This window comes from Monodelphis domestica, chromosome 5, assembly GCF_027887165.1.
Source record: "Monodelphis domestica isolate mMonDom1 chromosome 5, mMonDom1.pri, whole genome shotgun sequence".
NCBI classification, from domain to species: Eukaryota; Metazoa; Chordata; class Mammalia; order Didelphimorphia; family Didelphidae; genus Monodelphis; species Monodelphis domestica.
Window position 1 is genome coordinate 208,979,785 of NC_077231.1, and position 15,170 is coordinate 208,994,954.

Below are 15,170 nucleotides of genomic sequence, written 5' to 3' on the forward strand. Positions count from 1 at the left end.
GTCTTCTTGACTCCAAAGTCAGAATTTTTTTTCACTAGAACATACTGCATCTCTTATACTTTGATTGTGTCCATTCTTGTTCAAGTTATTCTAATAGCTCCCCATTTTTTGTCATATTGATTTTTTGCTTTACTCTCTACCCTCCAATTAGAGGAGAAGAGGCAGCTAAGGGTACCAAGGAGCTACTGGATATCAAAGATGAAGTCTTTCTTCTATCTACTATCTAGTCTATCTACAGTGATGAGATCTCTAGTAATGAGCTTAACTGTGAGAGACATGATGTTCATGGAGTCAAAACCTGGCAGAGCTGCTGGTGGGAAATGAAGAGAAGGCTGAAAAATTCAGTCCTCTAAATAGGAAATTTTAGTTTATAGACTTCTTTAACCTTTCCACCATATCCCTGTGTTGGATACTTTTCTCTCCCCTGCTTTTCAGCTCTCTTTTGTGTTTTGCTGCCCCCAATTAGATAGTAAGCTCTCTGCGGGCAGCAAATGTCTTTCTTTTTCATATTTATTTCCCTAGTGCTTAGCATAGTGCTTGGTACTTCATAGGCATTGATTAATGTTTATACTGACTATTGACAGGTCAAGTAAAACAAACCCATGTATTTACCACATTCAAAAACTTGTCATGTTGTATATTAGTCCTGGTCACCCCTTTGTTAGGAATTCATCATTCATTCATTTAATAAATATTTGTTAGGCACCTATTACGTTGCAAGCACTGTGATAAGCACTGAGGGGCATAATTGGTTATTTGGTTGGTCATTGGTTGGTTATTGCATTGCAAACATAACATCTCTGCCTTCTTCACTCCTCCCTCAAGTCTGGGACATATTCTTCCACATGTATATATATATATATATATATATATATATATATATATATATATATATATATATATATATATATATATATATAGAGAGAGAGAGAGAGAGAGAGAGAGAGAGAAGGATACATATATATATCCTTGGAGGGTGCTTGAGAAGTATTAGCATCTGGGGTGTATATATATATTATATGTGGATTCAAGCTTAGAGAGGTAAAAGAGGGAACTCAAGGAGGCAACTCATAGCTCTTATCTCCTAGCTCGATGGAAATTCTTCTCCCCTTCCTGGACTTCTCATGAAGCTCCCTTGAGATATTACTCTACTTGGCTATGAAGGTTGAGACTTCTATCTAGTCTCAAAGCTGCTTTTCCTGAGAGTTTCTGATTGGCCCTCTCTCAGCACCCAGCTGGATGCATTGCTTATTCTTGGTCTAGTTTCCAGTTATATGGTCAGTTGGGGAATGTGGGATGGGGAGAATAATACTTCCTCCCTGCTTACCGTTTGCTGACCCCTCTTCAGACTGGAGGTTGGAATAACGAATTCAACCTTCATTTAAGGAGAGGAGACAGGAAAGAAATCTCAGCCGTCTCATTACCCACCTGGCTGTACTCACTTTGTCATAATCATAGTCTGGGAAAACTTATTATCATTCAAGCTCTTGAAGCTTAATTCTCAAAGCAGCTGCTGGAATGCTTCTGCTATGATATCTTTACTTTATTATCTTAGTCCACAGATTTTTCCAATTCTTTCAACTAACCCCAATAATTCATGCTTAGCTTATACCTTTCATTGATTTTGATTCAGTTATGGTGTTCAGAAAGTGTCCATACCTTTGGTTGATTGGTTCAATGTCTTTACCTAGGTAAATACAAAACACAGACAAAAACAGATAAAAGGTATCCTTGGTGGGTGCTAGAGGAGAAGTATTAGCATCTGGGGTAGAATTGGGGAGGGGAGAAGGCAGAAAAGACATCACGTGGAAGATGGCACTCGTGTTGTGTCTTGAAAGGAACCAGGAATTCCAAGTGGCAGGGATGAGGAATGCTGAGAGAGGGCTCTGGCTTGTTGGAGAGGTCCAATCATGGAACTTTGAAAGAGTGAGAGAGTGTGGAGTGTGGGAACTGCTTGGGAATTCTCAGTCCTGGGAAGGCACTTTCGAGTGCAAAGAATGACTGTTGGAAGGCAAATTCAGGGGCTTTCATCAAGAGTGACTGAGCCCTGAATACCAAGGTAAGAGCACAACTCTGGAGGTTGAGAGAGATGGTGAAGTGAGGCAGTGATCTGCAGATTGGTGTGACTTCCCTGTGATTCCTCTCCTAGAGCATAAATACCAGGACAAAGAGTTATCATGAAAGAGCATGAAAAAGATTCGGTCTAGTATTGGAAATCTGAATCATGCCTTTCTTGAACTCCTAGTTCTCATGGGAAAGGGATCAATGGGGGACCCAGGGAAGGAGGTGGGGACAGGGTGACCCAGGATGTTTGGTGTGCCTATCAGGGAGTGACATCGCCTAAAGAGGTCACACAAGTAAGAAATGGAAGATCTGGGATTTGAACCTAGGTTCTCTGGCACCAGATTCTCTGCTGATGTCCCCATACCACACTGCAAAGAGATCTACTCTCATAAATGTCAAAAATCATTGCCTCCTTTTCTTGAAGCATTTTATAATTATAGGAGATGCTGATCCAAGACAATGGAACGAACTGGAACATTCCTCATTCATGTAACTGCAGACTCCCAGACCCTTGCCAGCTATCTCCAGCCAAGTGGTTGTCACACCCTAGAAAGGATTTTATCCTCTTTAGGGAGCCTCCCATGCAGCCACCGCTCTAGCTTCTGGTGAAGGAATACCATGGTGCTGCCTTAGATGTGCTCTGAGATCCTCTGTTTAAGGGTAAGCCAAAGAGGGACCACCATGGTGTCTGGGTGAAGCTTTGGCCAAGACTTCTATTTACTTCCCCACCCCAAACCCTTAATTTTCCAGCTTAGACTCAATACTGTGTATTGGTTCCAAGGCAGAAGAAGGATAAGGGTACAGGCTAGGTAATGAAGATTAAGCAACTTGCTGGAAAGTGTCTAAAGTCAAATTTGAACCCAGGACCTCACATCTTTAGGCCTGGCTCTCAATACTCTGAGCCACCTAGCTGCCCCTTTCCATGTCACTTCAGGGGGATTCCCATCTGTGTCTGGGATAAAGCCTATGGAAAGAGCTGAAATCAGCACATACTTTTCCCCTAGTCCTTTGGGTCTTTCTACCTTGGAAATTAGGTGCCTGGAGCTGGGACTAAGGGCTTTGTGAGTAGGCAGCGATCCTATGGATTTTATAGTCTCGAGCTGAGCAAAATGGCACCCTGCCAAGTTCTCCAAATCAGGTAGCCAATGTTCTGGCTAGACAACAGAAATGCATATAAATTCCGATAAAAACTGGTAGAATTTTTTTTTTACTAGAGGGTTAGTGTCAGAGACTCATACAACTGACTGTGTTTGGGGCAAACATTTGCAACACAATGAACGGTAACATTTAGAGTTCAAGGAGATCCAGTGACTCTGTGGATTTCGTAGATTCTCTTTGGTTCATAAAATCCCCATCAAAGAGTAGAGCTGGAGGGAGAGAACTTAGAATTTATCAAGTTCAACTACTCAAAGGATCACAGATTTAGAGCTCAAAAGACCCTTTATTTTTCAGGCATGTCTAACTCTTTGTGACCCTCTGGGGTTTTCTTGCAAAGATACTGGATTGGGTTGCTGTTTCCTTTTCCAGCTCATTTTAGAAATGAGGAAACTGAGGCAAACGAGTTGAAGTGACTTGCTTAGGGTCACACAGCTAGTAAGTGTCTGAGGCTGGCTTTGAACTTGGGAAGATGAGTTCTAGAGCTTCAGTTTCCTTATCTTAGAGATGAAGAACCTGGAGCCCATACAGGTGTAGTGATTTACCTGAGATCACTTAAGGAAGCAGCATTGGGTTTCTAAGCCAAGTCTTTTGGCTCTAAATTCCATGGTCTCTCACTGGGCCATCCTGCCTCTTCTCACTCTTCAGGTAAAGAAAGTTACATTATGAGTCTGAGGAGTGAGTAGATAGTGAGGCAGTGATGGTAGCAAGTGGAGAGGATCCTTGGAGGAAGCTGATTATCTAATTCTCCTTCATCATTAAAAAAAAAAAACCCAACCAAAAAAAGAAACCCTTTATCTTCTCTCTTAGACTCAATACTGCATATTGGTTCCAAAGCAGAAGAGTGGTAAGAGCTAGGCAATGGGGGTTAAGTGACTTGCCCAAGGTCACCCAGCTAGGAAGTGTTAAGGTATTATTTCTTTCTTTTTAACCCTTTCCTTCCATCTTAGAATCAATACTGGGTATTGGTTCCAAGGTAGAAGAGTGGGAAGGGCTAGGCAATGGGGGTTAAGTGACTTGCCCAAGGTCACACAGCTAGAAACCATATATCAAGCCCAATGAGTAGCATTTTCTAGTTCCAAAGTCTACTTGTTCACATTGGAAATTTAACAGCATTTGTCATAAGAGCCAGCTCACCTCTGGTTGTACCCTTTCCCCATTCACATACTGATTTACTTGGAGAAACACTGATATGAATTGTGATAGTGTTCTTTTCCTGCTCTGCATTATCTAGATTAATCCATTTAGCCTCTCTGTGCATTTCTTTTTCCTTTGCAAATATTTTTTAGGGTACCCATTGGACTACATGGGACTATTCAAATGGTCATTTTCTTGATCATGTCACTGATCTTTTTCATCATGACAAATGAATGACTAACAAGATACAATCTACATTGAGGATTTTGAGAAAAGTTGCTAGGTGAAATTAAAGCATTGGCCCACATTGGGGCAGCCAGGTGGCATAGTGGATAGAGCAATGGCCTTGAAATCAGACTCATTTTCATGAGTTCAAATCAGGTCTCAGACACTTATTGGTTGTGTGACTCTGGGCAAGTCACTTAACCTTGTTTGACTCAGTTACTCATCTTTAAAATGAACTAGGTGGTTCAGTGGATTAAGAACCAGGCCTAGAGATGGGAGGTCCTGGGTTCAAATCTGGTCTTGGACACTTCCTCACTGTCTGATCTTGGGCAAGTCACTTAACCTCCATTGCTTAGTCCTTATTACTCTTCTGCCTTGGAACCAATACATAGTATTGATTCTAAGATGAAAGGTAAGACTAAAAAACTAAATAAAATGAGCTAGAGAAGAAAATGGCAAACCATTTCAGGATCTTTGCCAAGAGAATTCTAAGTGGAATCATGAAGATTTGAACATGATTGAAAAATAATCGAAAAACAACCATCACCATGTTTGTGTCTAGTGAAAGACCATGTAACATGGATAAAATGGAAGATTTCTGAAAAATAAAAAAAAAGATTCCTTTTGACTTAATATCAATAAGCTGGATCCCATTGTGTCTAAGAGAAAATGAAAAAGGAGCCCACCCTTTAGTAATGGTTTCAGAGTAACTTGCAACTATTTAAAAAATTATCTATACATTCAAAAGGGATTTGTGAAAAATTCTCATACTGGTCTTACTTTAGGATCTCCTTAAAATTCTCCTGCTTCCCTCATCTGCCATTTCAAGCTCAGAGATCATCTTGCCTGACTACCTTATTTTTCAGATGAGGAAACTGAGGCCAGAAAGGGAAGTGATTTGTCTAGGACTACAAAGCTAGAAAATAAGAGAATAGAATTTGAATCCAGATCCTCTGACTCTAATCTACAACACCACAGTACCAAAGGAATTGGTTAGCATGATTTAAAAAAATGGATTCCATCCTGATTTTCCCCGTTGGTACCTAAAACAAGATTATTTTAACCAAAATAATTTCTGGATCAGATGGGGATTTTTAGGTGTGCGGTCCTAGAATTGACTCAGGAAATGACAATCTGGGTTTGCAGTGAGATGAAAAAGATATTATGAACAACAAAAACAAATGTTCCCCAGTCATAAAGTCCATGCGGATGCTACCTTGTACTCAGGAATCCCAGCTTCCTTGGTCAGCCCAGCTCTCCCATTGAATAGATGTATTTCTAAAGTGTTAACTGTGGAAACACGATGGTAAACATCTGGATGAAGTTCAGTCGATTTTCTGAAGTATCTCCCAATCCAGCTGTTTGCCATTATAAAGACACAACTGAAGAGATCTAGGCAGTTGTTACCATTAAACACACTCAGACCAACATCTCTTGATGGGAAGTGGAAAAATTCAGCTCATGGTCCAAATGGCCAGTGGCTATGATGGACTTTGCTCCCACACCTCCCATAGACTGCCCACTTGACTTTTCAAAGCTCACGAGCTTGTGGCCATCTGAAATCCTCTTCATCTCAAATCAAGAAGAAATAGATGCAATAGTGAGAGAAGCAACAGAAGGACCCTCCATCTGTGGGGCACAATCTGGCCACCTTGGTGAGAAGATGAAGGCTGGAGGTCTTTCCTCCCACTCCAAGCTCAGTTCTTACCTCCTCACTTAACTACATCAAGTAGAAGAAAAGATCAATGACAAGAGACTAGAACTGGCTGACTGGTGGATTTTGAGTGCACCCCGATTTTTGACAGGAGCTATATGACGATATATGTTCCCAGCGGTTTCCTAGGTGAGGCCATATTCCAAGGTTTCCAGGGTAAATCTTGGTTTGGGGCATCAGTTAGTGTTATTTGTGGGACAACCTCAACATTTGAATCCAGTGCATGTACAGAATCTGAAGTTCTAGGACGTATTTTACATAATATGAGAAAATAAAAACCTGAAATAAATGGACAATTGGCCATCACTCAGAATTCTTTTTGTTACACAAAAATTGTAATGGTATTTATTATGATGCGAGCAGTCAAGTGGCACAGTGAAATCACTGAGCCTGGAGTCAGTAGAGTTCAAATCCAACTTCAAATATACCAGCTGTGTGACCCTGGGCAAGTCACTTTATCCTGTTTGTCTCAGTTTTTTTATTTGTCAAATGAGCTAGAGAAGGAAATGGCAAACTGCTCAAATATCTTTCCTAAGACAACCCCAAATGGGGTCACAAAGTTAGATCTGACTGAAATGATTGAACAAAAATAGTTTATTATGGTAAATTTGGTCTATTCATGATGATGATGATGATGATGATGATGATGATGATGATGATGATGATGATGATGATGATATTTGCAAACCTATGGAGCTAAAAACAAACAAAGAAAAAAACCAAGAAAAATCAAACCTAAGGAAAACACAAGCTAGAACTAGAACTAGAACTAGAATTGAACCATGGATTTTTCCAAATTCTTCGGACTCATTTTCACTGGTTACTCCTCACACTGTTTTTGCAGGCTGAACTATCATCGTTATCTCCATTTTCCAGAAGAGGAGTTGGAGGTCACAGAACAGCAGAGTGACCCATCCAGCTTCCCACCCCATTGAGAGGTGAGGACGCTCAGTCCCTGGCATCTTGGCCTCTTGCTTTCTCCCCCTGTGCCTAACTTCTTTCCATTTCTTCCCTCCATCCTATACTGCCCTGAGGCCAGCTCAGACCACCCAGGGCACACATTCTTTACACAAGACATCAGCAATATGTCCACTCTTCAAACAGCAGAACCAAAGAAAAGAAAGCAAACCAATCAAAGATACCCTGCAGGGCAAACTGGGAAGACTGGGCTTTGCACCTGGACATTTTGGCTCTGGTTTCTTTATTGCAACTTCAGTCAGCTCAAGGATTTGCCTGGGAGCAAATCACATATTCATTTTTTGAGCTGCCCCACTATAGCTTTTTGATTTTTACCATTTTTCCCTCCCTCCCATCGTTTTTTTTTTAGCTTTTACCTAATTCAGGAGCATCTATTTTATTTTCTGTCCTTACAACCACAGGAAATGTTGCTGTGAGCCTTTCCACCTGTACATGTTCGACCTACTTAGAGGCGTATGCTTAGCAATCAGATCTCGGGCTCAAAGGGCATGGACATTTTAATAACTAAACTCAAACAATCTCAAATTATTTTCTAGAGTGGTTGGAACAATTCACAGCTTTACCAACAATAGTGTATTAGTACACTCCATTATTGATCATTTTCATCTTTTGTCATCTTAGGTGAGACTCGGGAGTGGTTTTGAAATTCATTTCTCTTATTATTAGTGACTCTATGCAATCCTTTACATAGCCTTAGCTTTTCTTTCACTGTTCCCCTTTTTGGGTTGACTTGTTTTTCAGATAAAAGGCTGGGTATTTTGCTTTCATCAGCCATTTAGAGAGAAGAGCTCCATTAGTTTGAGCAGGACCAGTAGTAAAAAATCAGTGAGTTGGAGTCCTCCAGCACTTAAAAGCCTATGAAAGAGGACAAGTCTTCCTCTCTCTATCTCTCTGTCTCTGTCTCTGTCTCTGTCTCTGTCTCTGTCTCTGCCTCTGTCTGTCTGTCTCTCTCTGCCTCAGTTTCTACAAATGCTTGCCTGGGGAGTCATTGTGGCATTAGGCATAGAGGGCTACAAGAGGAAGAAAGGTTCAAGTCCTGCCTCTTACTCACATCGATATATGACCACAGGAAAATCACTTAACCTCTCAGTGGCCAGGGAAGCTCCCTAGGACCAGAGGAACAAGTGAATCTCCAATCTGCATGGGTTTGGAAATTTCCCAAACTGATGAAATCATGATTTTAGATCCTTCCTTTAAAAAACCATTGCCTGTACCTATATCATGGGGGTGTGGGGAGCTGTATGGGGTATTTAGGGAGGACTTGCTTAACCCCTTTGAGGGCTGCTCATCCACCTTTGGTGTCTACCTTTGGCTCCAAGAAGCCTTAGAATGCAAAACAAGCACATCCCAGTAAAACAGGTGAGCTAAAAAACTAGGCAAGGGACCCACAGGTCTCAGACCCATCAGTGAGGGGGATGTCTATCCCAAGGACGTGAAGACATTCCCTCAGAATGGATGGATGAGAACAAGATGATTCCAATGGCCATGAAGGTGGCTGATGCAGCACCGTGGAGCATGCAGAGCTTGGTCAGCTTTCAGATGCCATGGTCATCCCCTAGGTACCAGTTGTATTAATTTTTGTCTTTCTACTAGACTTTGATGATTCTGGAAGAGAGAGTAGGTCTGACAACTTTGTGCAACTCTGAATCATTACTAAATCTAATTCGTTTGAAAGTCAAGACATCATCCTGTGATGTCCCCAGTCCTTTTTGAACTGAAGGAAGAACAACACAGCAGTGTAAAAGCAATTATTTCATCGTTTCCCAACCTGTGAGTTCCACCAGAAGCCCTGACAAGGGGGTCTGAACCCAGAGTAAGTAGTTTTCTTCTCTCTGACCAAGCCCTCTAATGACAATATCAGAAAGGGCCCCTTGTAATGTTTTTAAATAAATGTAATTATCAAACAATAGGATTTCTTGCCTTCTTTTTGTATTTATACTTTTGGAAATAAGGAGAAGCATTTCACAAGAGATGTTCTTTTCTTTACAACCCTTGGCATAAAAGGAAAGAGATGACTTTTAGCTAGGAGGACCAAGAAAAGGTTCAAGAAGGATATGATATTTTCAGTCAATGGACTTTCATTCTCGGTGGGACAGAGTAAAATACAAGAAAGTCCTTGCTAAGTGCCAAATAGAAAAAGTGACAGGAGTTTAGAGGAGGGAATAAGGACAGCTTTCAAGGAGAGGAAATGAGCTTCATCTCACAAGGCAAGCAAAACCTACTTGCAAATAAAGAGGCGATGGATCCAGAGTGCAGATCAAGGCATACATACACACAGTCATAGTTACATATATATATATACAGACACACATAACTATGACATGACTAATGTGGGAATGTTTTGCTTGACTATACATGTTAGTAATAGGATTTGTTTATCTTCTCAATAAGGGAGAGGGTGAGGTAGAAGGGGAAGAATTCAGAGCTGCAGATAAAATAAAATCTAATTTAAAAAAGATAAATAGATAAGAGTGTAGAGAGGCAAAGGGAAGTCAAGCCATGATGGTGTATGCAAGTAACAATCTGTGGATGAACCTGGCTGGAGTTGCTTGATGTGGAGATTTTCTTTGTAAAATGGAGGAGACCTGGAATTTTTTGGAGGCAGAGAAGAAAAAAGCCATGGGAAATTAAAGAATTGAATAACTTGCTTAGCTAAGGTCACAAAAGTAGTAGACCCAAGATTTGGACCTAGGGCTTCAGGGTTTTTTTCCTCTTTATCACATAATCTTTTCTTCTCTCTCTCTCTCTCTCTCTCTCTCTCTCTCTCTCTCTCTCTCTCTCTCTCTCTCTCTCTCTCTCTCTCTCTCTCTCTCTCTCTCTCTTTCCCTCTCTCTTACATCACATAAACTTTTATAAAGCGTAGTTCTGATCACTTCATTCCCCTGATCGAAATCTTTCAATGACTACCCATTGACTTTTAGATCAATGCCAAATCAAATGATTCAAAGTTTGAAAGCCTAGTATTAAGTGATTCTTGTCTATAATTTATCTCCAGTCTTCATCTATAATCTATCTCCAATCCATCCTTCTAGGCTCATCTCATTTTCCTTTAGGTTCTAGGCAAGCTAATTTATTTATAGTTCCTCAAATACATCCTGAGTATTATTGCCTGACTTTGCAAGAAGGCCCTCTTTTTCTTTTGCCCACCCAAATTGGGCAAAATCCTTTTTAATATAAATATTACATATTATGTGATATAGAATATAAACATTACATATTGTATAATATATAATATAAACATTACCTATATTATATATCGTATAACAAAACATCATTATACAATATATACTATAAATGTTATATGTTATATATCATATAACATAACAAATAAACATTTATTATCATCTACGGCCAAGGTGCTAGCCTAAGGCAATTGCACCTTGTGTACATGTTAACTTTCTTAACATATTGTAAGTATCTTGAAGGCAGGTGCTACCTTAGTGTAGCACCGTGACCATAGATGACAATAAATATTTATTTGAGGGGCAGCTAGGTGACTCTGTGGATAGAGAGCAAGGTCTGGATACAAGAGATCCTGGCTTTAACTGGAGCCTCAGACATTTCTTAACTGTGTGACCCTGGGCAAGTCACTTGACCTCTTTGCCACTGGAGAAGGAAATGGCTAACTCCTCCAGTATCTTTGCCAAGAAAATTCCTTGGGGACATGAAAAGTGAAACATGATTGAAATGACTGAACAATAATTTTTAAACTCCTTTCAAATAGAGACCCAAAGCCAGGCTCTTTTTCTAGAAACTAGTGCATCTGGAACTCTTCTTCAGGGAGAAGAGCTAAAACCAAAAGCTGATCCCTTGAGATCAGGATTCTTTACTTTCTGTGCTTCCTGGATGACTTTGGCAGTCTGATGAAAACTCATGGATGCCTGCTCAATATAATGGGTGTTTTAAATGAGCAATTGAAAGTAATGTTGAATTTCAGGTAGAGATTAGTGAAAAAAAAAAAGACAATATTTTTTTCCATCCAAGTTGACTGATCCCATGAACGTTATCCATGGAAAGGATCTGTGGTCCCCAGGGTAAGACCTCTATTCTAGAGAGTATCTAGGGTCTAGACAGTGCTGGGTCATCCCAGGGAAAAGAGTTTGTGCTTCTGCTGAAACAGATTTCTAAAACCAAATGCTTAAAGAATTGCCCATATGTCCTTATTTTCTCATTGCTCATAAAACAGTGGGAATGTAGGTCGACCTTTTTTTCTAGGGAGCCAATTGCAAAGATGGGATTAGTGTGGTCAGTCAGGAAGATACTGAACTCACACAAAAACCCTTGAAAGATTGACAGATGTTATATATGACAAAGGAAGAAACCCTTAAATGAAGAGACTGGAAACCCCTCATCCTCATTCAGCTTTGAGTATGAGCTAGAAACTTTTCTGAGAAGGAGGAAACAAACAGAATTTTTACAGATTGTCTCTAGGGACAATAAAAGGCTAATAAACATTCCTTCTCCTTCATCTATTTATTGGCTGTCCTTTCCATCCTCCCTCCATCTTAGCACTATGCCTGGCACATAGTAGATTCTTAATAAGTGTTGGTTCTCTTCCCTTATCCATCTTTGTTGTATCAAGTTTGTCTTTAGGCACTTGACTTTTGTGTGAGTGTGTTATTTCCTGCCTTGATGGTTCTTCTCTGCCCTTTCTCCCCACTTTTCCACCTTATACTTTCTTCACTTTCCTTTGTGTACATGAATCTAAATGAATTTCTTTATGGATGTAGGTCAGCCTTCATCATTCCTTTGTTATCTCTTTCTTAGATATTTTCATTTTAAGCCACATCTCATGTTTTTTATAATGAAAAGCTTTGTCTGAAGTTAAAGTAATTTCAGGCTTCAGGGAACAATTGGGAACATGTCTTTTGGGGTGAGTAGGGAGATTTTTTTTTGTGTTCTTAAAATTATAATAAGTCTAATCCTAAGGCTTGCTCTAGAGGTAGACCTACTTGGTGGCTTGTGGTACAGGGGAAGGGTGGATGAAATAGCCCATGATTCTTGCTTTGTCTGTCCCATGGTTTCCCCCAATTTCCTACCAAAACAAACAAAAAAGAAAAGAGACAAACAAAGTAACCCCCAAATCTTATCTTTCAATAGCTGCTGGAGGTCTAATTCTAATTACTTCTGGGGATGAGGTAGCTATACCTGGTCACTACTGACTTTGTTTAGCCACAGCCCTGGAGCCCATTGACTTCTCTCTCCAAGCTCAGATCTTCCATCTTTATTTTCTGGATGATTCCCTTCCTCTGCCTTGGAATTTTGAGATTAAAAGGGAATTAGAGAAATTATTTAGTCTATTCTCCTTATTTGAGAGATGAGGAAATTGAGTCCCAGTATGGTGGCTTGGCCCAGATCCAGAAAGAGCACTGGATTTGGAATGAGAAGATGGAATGAGTTTGGTTTCTATCTCTAGCAGGTCTCTGATGACCGTGAATCCCTGAGCAAGTTATTTCACTTGATTAGTTCTCAGTTTTTTTTCATACATGAAATTAAAAAGTTGAATTTGGTGATAAATTAAGTCATTTCTATCTCTAAATCCTATGAAAGAACACGTGTAGTTAACTGGTACAAGAGGTAGGACTTCTGTAGCTTAGGTCAGTATTCTTTAAATAATAAGATAAGGAATAATTAGATAATAATAATAATGGATTTGGAGCTTTGATCCTTTCTAGATGATAGATCTAAAATACTTCATCTAGTTACATTACAAATTAAGTCCTAATTGGGTCATACTACTCAAAATAAATTCAATAGGAAGTAAACTATGTATCAATCAACAATGGTTAAGTGCCTACTGTGTGCCAGTTATGCCTCCGAAGCATAGTGGGAGTCCTTTGGGCTCTAAACCCAAGGGCACAAAATCAGGGGCATGGCTTAATGAGAAAATAGATATAGTAGATAGACTTTATACCAGCAGCTATGTTTGACTAGGAAACTCTGAGGATCCCAAATGGCACAGGAATCAGATGTAGTTTAATTTGGTTTTTAACATTTTAAACACGGGTTAACTTTCAATTTTCAACTTTTTAACTTTTAAACTTAACTTTTACCTTTAAAAGCTTGAGACCTTAGGTCACTTTGAATTGGATGGTAGCCCCTGAGCTGTTTTGAATCTTCCATTTCAATGGCAGAATGTGTGTGATGGGACTTTAATCCCCACATACTTAGAGTGAGCCTGTCAATGCTTCCTTTCTTATACATTGTTAGGTACTGCCATATATATACACACATACATATATATATAATGTTTGTGTTCAGCAAAATACTGCTTCCAAATGCAGTGAAAATGTTAATTCATTATGAAATGAAGCACGTTGCATAAAGAAATTAAAGTGTGACTAGTTTTAAGTAATTTTTTCAACCATGTTATTAAACTTGTGGTGGTCAAGTGTGCAGTATATTTTCAGTGGAAACTCCTATTGCATAGTATATAATATTAATTTGTTTTATATTTTCTTTGTGTTAGAGTTTTAGGTGGGTAGGTGTCTGGGCCTGGAGTCAGGAAGACTACAGAAACTCACTCACTGTGTGACCCTGGGCAAGTCAGTTTTGCTCAGTTTCTTCATCAGTAAAATGGAAATAATAATAGAATTTATCTATCAACATTGTAATGAGGATCAAAGGAGACAATATTTATAAAGTGCTTAACACAGTGCTTGGCACAAAGTCAATGCTCTTTAAATGTTAGCTATTATTATTTTCTTCATAGGGCCTCCTTTTTACTGTTATTATGGCCCCCAAAGCATAGAAGAAGTCATTTTTTTTTGTACATGAAAGTCTTTTTTTATTTGAAAAATTTAATTTAATTAATTTAGAATATTTTTCCATGGTTATGTGACTCATGCTCTATCCTTCTCCTCCCCACCCTTCCTGTAGCCAACAAGCAATTCCACTGGGTTTTACATGTGTCACTGATCCAGTCCTTTTTCCACAATATTGATATTTGCACTAGGGTGATCATTTAGAGTCTGCATCCCCAATCACATTCCCATCGAAGCGTGTGATCAAGCAGTTGTTTTTCTTCTGTTTTTCTGCTCCCACAGTTCTTCCTGGATACTGTTCTTTCTCATCAGTTCATACAGGAAGTCTTTAGGGCTCTAAGACCAAGGGTGTGAAGTGAGAGATACAATGGAAATATGTTAGATAAACTCCATGCCTGGATGACTGTAGCCACTGTTGGCTGAGAAGATCCATGACTTTCTGTCTTAGAATCAATACTAGGATTTGGTTACAAGGCAGAAGAGCAGTAAGGGCTAAGCAAAGGGGGTTAAGTGACTCGCCCAGGATCACACAGCAAGGACATGTTTGAGGCCAGATTTGAACTGAGTCCTTGAGCCATCTAGCTGCCCCCTCTCCTCTGGTTTTCGAAAGGTGGATAAGGTAGAGAAGCTCACAGCAGTACAATGTACAGTGCAATGTCCTCACGCTGCCATCTGACAAGGTACGGGGTAAGAATCAGGTTAAAAAATGTTTCATTTTAGAATTTTATTTGTTATAGAGTATGTTCTTGTAGTGACTGTTGTTTGAAATCAATGTTGTTATTAAAAATTGAGATGTTAGCACAAAAGGTCACCGAATTTTAGGGATTTCTGGGAGAAAAATGTTTTGCATGTTGTCAGTTTTGTTTTGTGCATTGCATTTTATGGTTTATTATATGGTTTCTGTATTAGGAAAAGTGCGTGTTGTCAGACTAAATGTTTTATTATAAAGAACTATATTCAGAAAAGTGTATTTTTAGCAATCTCTAGCGTAAGATCATAGTTTTTCGGGGTTGCGGGAACCTAACCCCCAGTTTTCCCCAGTTTCAATGTATCAGCAGCCGTGTTTAAGTTTCCCACAGTTTTCTAGGGAGTTACTCTGTGAAAGTTGAGGATTCATTGTACTTTCTCTGCTC

The 15,170-nt window shown here is 39.6% G+C and overlaps 1 long non-coding RNA gene across 1 annotated transcript in view; it reads left to right on the plus strand.

Annotated features, from left to right (window-relative positions):
- The first annotated feature begins 1,025 nt into the window (after positions 1-1,025).
- The window catches only part of LOC130454596 (uncharacterized), a 20,804-nt gene continuing 6,659 nt past the window's right edge, over positions 1,026-15,170 (plus strand). Inside the window, exons 1-2 of the long non-coding RNA XR_008912311.1 lie at positions 1,026-2,724; positions 7,140-7,233. This is a non-coding gene — a long non-coding RNA (uncharacterized LOC130454596). The remainder of the gene's footprint in view (positions 2,725-7,139; positions 7,234-15,170) is intronic.